The 11,663-nt window shown below is 15.0% G+C and overlaps 2 non-coding genes across 2 annotated transcripts; one reads left to right on the forward strand and one right to left on the reverse strand.

Annotated features, from left to right (window-relative positions):
• Nucleotides 1-6,700: 6,700 nt before the first annotated feature.
• On the forward strand, nt 6,701-6,772 carry PGAL8A_00094200. Its single transcript has one exon. It is a non-coding gene; the product is annotated as a tRNA-Thr (tRNA).
• A 678-nt stretch (nt 6,773-7,450) lies between these two features.
• PGAL8A_00094300 lies at nt 7,451-7,523 on the reverse strand. The gene has a single exon. It is a non-coding gene; the product is annotated as a tRNA-Val (tRNA).
• Between the last annotated feature and the right edge of the window lie 4,140 nt (nt 7,524-11,663).

Below are 11,663 nucleotides of genomic sequence, written 5' to 3' on the forward strand. Positions count from 1 at the left end.
AGTTACACAACATATTATACAACTTGTTTTTAAAAAAATTTATATTTATGTATCTATTTAATATTATAAATCATATGATTTTCCAAATGTAGATAATAAAAAACATCAAATTATGTCATGTATCTTGATAACTTTAAAAAACGAAGAAAAAGAAACATGGTATATGTTGTTTCTATAAATTTATCCTTCTTTCATTACTTAAATATTTTATTTATAAAAAATATTTTTAAATTTGCTTAACAGATATGAAAAAATTATGAATTTTATGTATGAAAAGGATATAAATATGTGAATGTAGGATTATAAAAAGAAAACCTCTAACTATTTTTTTTACAGATATAGTGTGTTATTTATATACAAGAGAATAAGAAGTATAATATTCATTTACTTTTTATATCTAAAAGTTAAATATAATATACTCTATTTACTTATAGAAACATCCGGCTAACGTAATAGGATGAATATTATTTTCAAAAAATTAATCCTTAATTTTCATTATAATTATGAACAAAAAAAGAAAATTATTAATATTCATTAAAATAAAAATATTTTATTAACTGTACATAAATATACTTCTACTTGACTTTCTTTTATAAGTGAAATTACATACAGAAACTTTTCAGAAATTATTCTATAGTTAAATTTATTATTATTATAACAAATATAATAAATTCTTTATTTTAACTTGAAATATATAACCTTTATTCTAAATATAACTATAAATTTATCCATTAATTCTAAATTTCAGTTTTTTATTTCATCTTTGATATCCAAATGGTTTATCAATATTTTAAAAATTTTACATCATATTATCATATCTTTTTTTCATAGTATATTATTTTACTTAGTATTTTTAAAGCATATGCAACATAATTTATATAAAAAGATAACTTTTTAAAATAATTATTAAAAAAAAAAATATATCTTAAATTATTTTCATACTTTTCATGATAACTTTTCATTTTATAAAGAGAACTAAAAAATATAAACCACTAAAAGAATTCTATCATTTAAATTTTAAAAGAGGTTAGCAGAATCTCTTAAAGTTTAAACGTAACAAAAATATCATTTTTTATTGCTATAATGTAAGTTATAGCTTAATTACGCAAAAAAAAAAAAAAAAAAATTTTATATTTTTTTTTAAAACATATATAATTTTTAGGAATATTTATTGTAAATATGAGAAATATTATTTTCAAAATAATAATATATTTCCCACTTAAAAAATAAAAATTTTATTTAGATGCCATTAAATAATTTTTCATATCTAAACATATATAAAATTGTAACACACTAGATGAACAAATTTTGAGAACTTTGATATAAATTATGTACAACTTTTATGAAATATAAAATGAATATTTTTTAAAAATATGATGAATTAACCTGTATAATTACTATAAACTAATGTAAATATATCATAGTTTAATGAGGATATACCTTAGAATTCTAAATGTATCTAATAATATTTAATTCCACATAATAAGAAACCACTAAAATATATAAAAAAAAAAAAAAAAAATAATAAAATAGCCATTAAACTTCATATTTCATTCATTTCTTATATATTAGACTTAAAGCTTATTATTATATTTATTTAATTTTTATACATCTGATGAGAGAAAAAAATTTTTAATTTCAGAGAGTTTTTTGTCAACAAAGGATATATTTCATTATGTTAATAACATATTTTTATAATTCTAGTTATCTTAAATCATTAGTATTTTTGTAAATTTTTAGCATTATCTTACATCATTTTTATAATTTTAAGTTATTAAATTTTAATATTTTGATAATGTTTTAACAAAATTTTGTAGACAAAAATAAATAATTTTTTTCACATAATTTAATCTTTTAATTACATGTAAACATATATACATTAACAAATGTAAAAAAAATAACGCAAAATTCCCATATTTTCTATGGTTTCTATACTATATTAATTTAAATAATTATATTATCAAATTAAAATAAAACTGAGAATATTATTTTCACGTAAAAACGTTATATATTTAACAAAATATTAAATTCATTAATTCCTAAATAAAAATATTTATAACACTTACCATTTTACTTAAATATCTATTTATATTTTAATTTTTTTCAAGTACATATTCTTATCCCTATCTTAAATCTCATTATGATTTTAATTTTTTTTTTTATCAGTATATTTTTTCTTCTAAAAGTAATCATTTTTATATTTTGAAGTACTCAAATAAATTTTTACATTTTCCAACTTCTACAATTAAAAACGTTTTTTAATCATATATATTATTAAAATTCTTATTTTATTTTATACTAAAACTTCGATGAATAAAAAAATAAATTCATTTTATATAAAAAATAAATTGTTTTATTTAAAAATTACTTACAATTTGTAAAATTTTAGGTGTATCATTTTGATAATATAAAAAACAAGGAAAAATGCCATATTATAAATTTTTATATAATGATAAATGTGTAATAATGAATCATTCTATTTTCTTGTTTTAATTAATTGTTTTTATTAATTTAAAAAATTTAAGTTCATTTCAATGAATTTTTTATTTTATTTTTTTCTTAATAGTATTATTTAGTATCTCAAAATTTTTTGATTTTTTTATACGTAAATTAATGGGAAATTATTCCTTTTCAATTTTTTCATATATTTGTAAGAGTATCTTTTAAATATTCCCTTTTTTGTGTTTTTATGTAAACTTACTAATAAATACCATAAATTCTTATATATATCATTTAATTATACTTTGAGATTTTATTCGTATTATTCATAGATAATTTTTAAGTGTAAGAAAAAAAAACAGTTGTGTAGTAGAATAAAAATTTATTTGTCATAGAGTAATATACTTTTAATTATATATTAATTTTAAACTATTATGAACTCTTAAATATTTACAAAATATATTTTTATTTTTAATTTTCTTGAAATAAGTTTGTTTTTTTTTTTTTTTATCTTTTTAAAATGATCCTACTTTTTTTTTTTCTATTTTTATCATATTTTAGTAGATTGTCAATAACTTTAAAAAATTTGGATATGAAAGATAAAAAATATAAATAAATTATATTTTCAATGCAAAACTATAAAAAAATTACAGATTCAAGTAATAATTACTAATCATTTAAAATTTTTAAATTCTTATATAATTTTTATTTAATATTTTTTTTACTCATGTCACATAAGTTTTGTTAATCATAAAATATACATTTAAAAAGTTATATATATATTAAAAAAAAATGTAATTAAAATATAATATAGGGATAATCATTATCACTAATATAAATATGCTTGTTTTTTAATATTCACCTTTTATTTTATTTTTATTTTTTTTTTATTTTAGAAATTCTAAGTAATGTATTTTTAATTATTTTTTTTTCTTATATAAATATTTAAAGTACATAATTGACAATTAGTATGTTCTTATTAATATATAGTCGAAGATTTTACAACTTTTTTTTTAAATCTTGATATATATGAAATTTTATATCTTTTTAACTTTGTTTTTGAAAAATAAGAAAAATAACTATCACGTTTATAATTCCTTTTATCTCAAAAATTTTATTACACCTTTTATTATTTTTATTATTTTTCTTAATGTGTTTATATTGTATTAAAATAACCATATCTAATGATTTTAATTTTAAATAGTTTTAATATTGTAATAATATTCATATTTTGTTAGACATAATAGTACCACATTTATATAAAAAAAAAAAAAAAAAAATTAATATTATACCACATTCTAATGTAATATATTTTTATATAAAATAATTTTATTGTATGTTTAGTACTTAACCTATTATAAATCTATAAGAAATATCTATTTTACAATAATAGTTTTAATTTCTTTTTTAATAGAAACATATATATATTAAAATAACTAAATATCTAAAAACAATTAATATAAAAAGAAGAAATATGCAGAGAAAAATATACTTGTATAAATAAATCATATAATGGAAAATTTTATTCTCTTAGAACAAACTTATGGAAGTAAAAGAGAATTATCAATTTTCATTTTATATAATTCACTATTTTAATATTTTGATGAACCTTCATATTTAATTAATGTATGCTTCATTAATTTGTAAGTTTGATTATTTTATCATTTAAAATTTTAATAAAATAAAAATCATCCAAAGAAATGAAAAAAATTAGAAAACATATACATTTTTTTAAATCCTAATATTTATTATATGACCTTTTTGTGTATATAATATCTTTTATTATTTAAATTCTTATGAATTACATTAAATTTTTTTATGGTATTAATATTTTCGGTGGAACTTTTAATAATTTTTTTTTATTACACTTAGTTAAAATTGGTATAAGGGGGAATTTAATTTCTTAGTTTTCATTATATTTTTAATGACTATAATAACATTTAATTATTTAAAAATACAAACTTGAAAATTTTAAAGTATGTATCATATTTGAAATATTAATTTATAAAAAAATCATATAATATTTATTATATTTAATTTATAAAGAAACTTACTAATTCTCAGAAATAACATAAATCATTATCTAATATAATAGAAAAAATATAAATTGATAATATATTAATATACATAAAAATATTGTCTATATATTCTAAAAGAACATTTCTATATAAAAATTAGTAAAAATAAGATATAAATGAATATTTCTTGCCTCTATGTGTAATATACATAAAGAAAAGATATAAAACTCTTAATATAAGTAAAAAAGAATTTTCATAAACACAAATCCACTGAAACTAACAATATTTAGATTCATTATATATTTCACATTTCATTAATTATTTTTATGATTATCATATTTTTATTTCTTGAAACGTATATTCATTTTTAATTTTGTATAATAATAGAGTTATATGTATAATTAAGGTATTTTATTTTATATTCAGCTAAATATTATACTTTTTCATCTATTGTTTCTAAGAACCTTCATATAAAGTTTGTGTACAGTTCTAAAATATAAATTTATTATTATTTTGTAAAAATAAAATATAAGAAAAAAGAATGTATATATAACTCTTAAAAATAATCATTCAATTTTTTTTCCAATTATGTTTTTTAATATATTTTTCTTTATATCTTTTACTTCAATTATAAATTATATAATATTTTTTTTTTTTTTTTTGGGGGGGGGGAGGGTTCTCTTATTAAGAAATTCCTTTTTAATTAAAATATATATGAAACATATACTTTAATATATTCCTTAATATTTTACTGAATTTTCTTTCTAATAAAATAAAATATTTTCATTATTATTACTATGTAATAATTAGGTTAGGTACATATATGCTTGTAATTTTTATTTATATAAATTGAAACAGTATTAATATATAACAACAAAATTATTTTTAAATCTATATAATATATGAAATAAAAAATTATGTTCGTAAAAAATATCTCTAAAAAAAAATATAGTAATATAAGTTAAAAAATAGTTTTACAATATATACATATATTCCAGAATTTAAAAAAGAAAAGTAATACTAATAACAAACTTATAAAAAGAAAAAAATAAAATAAAAAAATATATTCATTTATTGCATCTTTTAGAATTTATTTTTTTTAAATTATGCAATCCTCTAATTTGCTTTTTTAAAATTATAGTTATTAAAAAAGAAAGTAAAAAATTATTCTTATTCTATCAGTTTTAGAAAATTTTTATTCTATTTTATATACATAAAAAACGATATTTTATTTTATTTCATTTCATTTTTTCTTTTTTTTTTTTATAAAGTATGTCTTCATTAAGTGCATATGTATTTTTATTCTATGAAAAAACAAAACTTTCTATTTTAATACATGTAATTTCTTTAATATGTAAAATATTCTTCATAACGGAAAAAAATATATATACGTATATAAAGCAATTAATTTTTATATTTTATGGTATGTTAATTTATTACAAGTGCTTTTAATAAATATTATATGCAACAGAAAAATTACCAATTTTAAGTTGTAATTTCTTTAATAAAAATGTATCATTTTCGATAAATTTATTGATGTTAGGTCTTACTAATCTTTGTTTTTTTTCATTCATCATTCAACTTATACTATTATAATTTAGTAATTAATAATTTTAAGAAGGATATAAGAAAGTTTTAAATACTTTTTTTTTTTTTTTTTTTACATATGTTATTTTGTGTGAAACTTATTAATAGTTTCTTCCATTGGAAGGAATGGTAATATATTATGTAAAAATATTTGAATAAACATTAAAAATATTAAAAATTTTATTACTAAGATTCGTGTAATAAAGAATTAAAATTGTTTATATAAAATATTATTATTCTTATATTTGTTTTCAATTTAAATGTAGATGATTTAATATTTAAAATTAACATATAATTAATTTATATAAATTTTTACATCGTAAAAAGGATGTTTCATTTTCATATATACCAACATTTTAATTTCATTACACTTTTATTAATAATTTTTATTATCTCATTAAATATAAAAAAATTTATATATATTAAATTTAATAATTGTTAAAATAATTTCTTACAAGAAAAGAGATATTTTTAAGATAATAATTAAGAAATTGTCACATGTATTTAATTAATATTATTTTTATAATATAATTTTATGTTGTGTGAATTAATAAAAAAAAAAAATAATAAAATAAAATACAATTGCATTCAAAAAATATTTTTAAACAAACTTTATATATTGCACTATAATTGATGAAAGAGAAAAAGTATACGATGCCACCTTAGCACAGAGGCAGTGCGTTGGTCTTGTAAACCAAAGGTCGGGAGTTCGATCCTCCCAGGTGGCTGAAATTATAAATTTCTATTTTATATTTAAAATTATATATAAAAGTAATTAAATATTTTTGAATATATATTTTAAGAGAAAAACTATATTTAAAGTATTTTATTAAAAAATAAATTATAAAATATTAACATACCCCACCTAGGTATATTTTTTTTTTTTATTTAAAAATCTTTTAATAGAATTTCCATTATCTTTTTTGTTAGACGTATTAAGGCAATACTACATATTTACATAATTATTTAAACCAATTTTGTGATTATAAAATATTATTACAAAAGGAAGATTTCCAAAAATATAAAAATTAACATTCTTAGTAAAAAATTAAAAAAAAAATATCTTTAAAATAATTCATATATGAATGAAAATTTATACAAAAATGATATGAAATAGTTATGAGATTTTTAAAGTTTTAAATATAAAAATGTTAAAAATATTTTTTCTTTTTATTTTTTTTAAAATGCAGTTTTTTTAAAAAATTTTGAATTTTCAATTTATCAAAATACATTTTCTAACGACGTTTTCTAAATATTATATAATAAAAAGGAATTCACAAAAAATATTAAAAATGTTTCAATATAAATATTTATTTCTTTATCATTCTAATGTCCAAATAAAACATCTATTAAATATTTCTAATAATAATTATTATATGTAATTTTAAAAATGCAATCTCAAAATATACGGACACCGAGGATCGAACTCGGGATCTCCTGCGTGTAAGGCAGGCGTCATAGCCACTAGACCATGCCCGCTTATGAAGCTTTTTCTTTTTAATCTTTAAATTTTTAAAAAAATAATTTTGAATTTATTATAATTCTTATTAAGAAATTTTCTTTGTAAGTTAAATGACATACATTAAATAAAATTTTTAAAAAAAATATAAATAAATGCACTAAATGTATTTTATTTAATAAATGAAAGAAGGTATGTATATTATATTACACATATTTATATACATATTGTTAATAACTAATTTATGATTATATAATTTGTATATTAATAATTATAAACTTTAATATTATTATTCTTAATTTCAAGCAAAAAAATTATTTTATTACTTTTTTTTTAAAATAATATTCATATGTTACATCTGAATATATATTTTCCAATATATATATATATATATATATATGTAAATATATTTATGGTTACAAAAACATATTTCTTCTAAAATTTACTTAAAACACAAATGTCTTTTTTTTATATGAACTATTTAAACCTTAAGATTTCAATGAATTAATTTAAGAATCATAAATTTAGAATTAACTCTTCCATATAATATTTACTTCATAATTATTTTTATAATTTTTCTACAGTTACTCTAAAATTATGTTTATCATTTTGAAGTATTTTTATATACTCAGATCTACTTTCACTGTTGATTCAACAAAAAAATAAAACGTTTATATTTGAATTATCATTTTTTATAAGAATCCTTTATTTAAATACTGCTATTTAATCTTTTCTTTTCATTTTTTATTTCCCTGTTCTTTTTTTTTAAGAGTCAAAAATAAAAATTATTTTAATTTGTAATAGATTTTTTTTATAAAAATTTACATTTTACTTTAAAATATTATTTTTAGTATTAAGGTTTTAATTAATTTCATCTAACAATTTTAGTAGAGAATACTTTATCAATAATAAACACACATTAAATATAATTATATATTAAGCGAAATATAAAAAAATATAATAAAAAAAACATATGTAAATAAATAATGTATTAAAGTATACATTTGTTTTTCTTCATTAAATAATAGAAAAAAAATAATATAATTTAAGAATTAGTTAAAATTATTCAGAAAATACTAAGTATCATGGAAAATTAAATTATGAGATAATAAATAGGAGTTTAATTAAACAATGTATATTATATAATTTAAAAAATATATTTAATGCATAAATATGGATAACAAAAAAAATTACAATAATAAATATAATATTCTATCATTCCTATGAAATATTTTTTTTTACATTAATTTTATTAATGTAATGTAAATTATTAAATGAATGAATAAAAAAATAAAATGTGAATCATGAAGATTAAATAATAAGCAACAACTTATATATAAGTTTTCTATGAATTTTCATTTATATACAATTTTTTTAATTTGTAATTTTTTAAACTCCTATCATTTTGTTAATATGATTTTTTTTATTATATTAGAAATAAGATATATCTAAAAAAAAAAAAAAAAAATCTATTGTTACTTGTTTTTTTTCTAGAATTTTTTAAATTAATTAGAATTTTTACTTTTTAGAAAATCCAAAAAAAAAAAACATTAAATCTCTAGAAAATTGTTCATTAATACATACATATGAAAAAAAAAGAAAAAAAAATTTAAGGTATTGTTTATTGACTCCAAAATTTTACTAAATGTTAATTAAATATATGAAAATCATTTTTTAATACAATAACAAAATTATAAATAATTTATAATTTGTTTTATATTCCTAAATTTTATTTGCTTTTTGAAAATAGCATATAATTTATAAATAAATAGAAACATAAATAAAATGAAGAAAAAAAAGGATATATAATAAGTACAAATAATTAAAAATATAAAAATTAAGATAAAATATATGAGAGTTTTTTTGATGAAATAAATATTGGAAATTAAAATTTTAAATAAACAATAAAATACATTAAAAATATATATTTATTGTAACTTGAATCTTTTATAACTATTTTTTTTTTTTTTTAAATAAAAAAAATATTTAGACAAAATCATTAAGAAAAATTAAAATAAAAAATAAACATTTTCATTAAAGCAGAAATAATCAAAAATTATTCACACTTTTTAAGATATGGTAATATGAAAGAGTTTTTTTTACTAAAAAGTAATAATTTTTTTAGAAACATAAGATATTTTAAACATTTATAATTTATATATTTTAATATCCGTGCTAAAAATAAAGTTAATATTTCGTAAACATGTGTAAATAATAAAAGAAAATTACCATATAAATTAAATAAATGAAAAGAATAATTTTATTCTGTTCAATATGTTACTACCCTGATATAAATTGCTTTCATGTCCCATTTAATTAAAATAAATATAAAATTTAAAAAAAAAGAAATTATTTAAATTAATAATTATCTTTATTATTATTTTATTTTTTCTTATTAAATGCATTATTTTTTATAAATTATCCGTATTTTCCCTATTCTTTAATAAAAAAAAACATTTCTTAAAATTAGGAATACTAAAGAAATAACACTTTCTTTTTTTTTTTTTTTCAAAATTTATTATTCAATAAACTTTTTTTCTATACTTTAATATGCTTATTTTACAATTCGAAAATTTATTGCACTCTTTCTAGAATAAGACAAACCTTAAATATATATTTATATATATAATTAGAAACATAAAATTCATATATATTACTTATCTAAAACTTAATTATAGATATGTTGAAATATTAATCTTTCTATGTAGACAATTTTGTAATATTGATAGTAAATCCTATCTTTTTTTTAATACATCTAAATCATTTATGAATTGAAACATTTTATACAGAGTTTAATGAATTACAAAATTATAAAAAATGAAAAAAAATGACTATACTTCTCTAAAAACAATATGAATAAAATTTTAATGAGTTTTCTATCTTCTATACAATGTCTTATAGCAATAAACTACAATTAAAATCATTTAATAACATTAATGTAAAATCAATAAAAAAACAGAAAAAATAAAAAAAAATATGAAGTAATTTTTTATTAACATAAAAAAAAAAATTATGCACTTTTAAAAAATTATTTTTCATAATACATATAGTATTTGAAAAAATTACATATTTTCTTGAAAAAAAAATTTGAAGAATTAATTTTAATATGTCATCATATAGTTTTCTATTATATAAATGTGTTAATAATTTAAAAGTTAATTATTACAGATGTATTTCATTGACTTTTTATTTTATCTGCACATTTATAAAGGGATCACACTTGATGTATTACATATATAAAATATGTTTAATTTTATTTTTAAATAATTATAAGAAATAAAAAATAAAAATTTAATCAAACATTTTTTTGTTATTCTTTTTTTTCTTTTTTTTTTTTTTTTTTTATTGTTTTCCTTTTTCTTTCTATTTATGCTTCTCTTTTTACTATGCCTAATTTTTCTTTTTTTCCTTTATATATTCTTAAATTAATCATATAATTCAAATATTTGTTATTTTTAAATCTTTTACAATTTAAATAATTTTTAATTAATAATAAAAGTACAAACTATAAATGTATAAAATATATACATTTTAAAAATTTTTAAATATAATTAATACAAAAAAAATAATTTGTGTAAGTGTGAACAAAAGTTGAAAAAATGAAATAAAATAAAAAATAATCAATTTTTTGTGTTTTCTATTTTCAGTTTTTTATTTTATTAATTTTTTTACTTTTCATTTTTTTTTTTTAACTGATTGTTTTGTATAATTTTTTTTAAATATAAAAAGTTTTTTAGAAAAAGAAAAAAAAGCATAAAAAATTAAATTTATTTAAATGATTTTTTACACAAAATTATTTTTTTTTTTTAATATTTTAATTCATTATAAAAAATGTAAAAATTTTTGACTATATATTATTTTTAAATAAGTTTTATATTCTGACATCAAATCTTATCTATAAATGAGAATTATATATATATATATATAATTTTTGTTTATAATAATATACTAAATTTTTTTACACTATATTATTTTCATTAAATATTATATTTATAAAAATATACTCATAAATAATAGATGAAGTTGTAAAAATATATGAAAATTTATAGATTAAAATATTAAACTTTCAATATTAGCAAGTAAAATTTATTTTAGGAGTATGTTTTTTTTTTCAATTTTTTTTTTTTTTTTTTTTTTTTTTTTTTTTTTTTTTTTTTTTT

The sequence above is a fragment of the Plasmodium gallinaceum genome (genome assembly GCF_900005855.1).
Source record: "Plasmodium gallinaceum strain 8A genome assembly, contig: PGAL8A_v1_62, whole genome shotgun sequence".
Lineage (NCBI taxonomy): Eukaryota > Apicomplexa > Aconoidasida > Haemosporida > Plasmodiidae > Plasmodium > Plasmodium gallinaceum.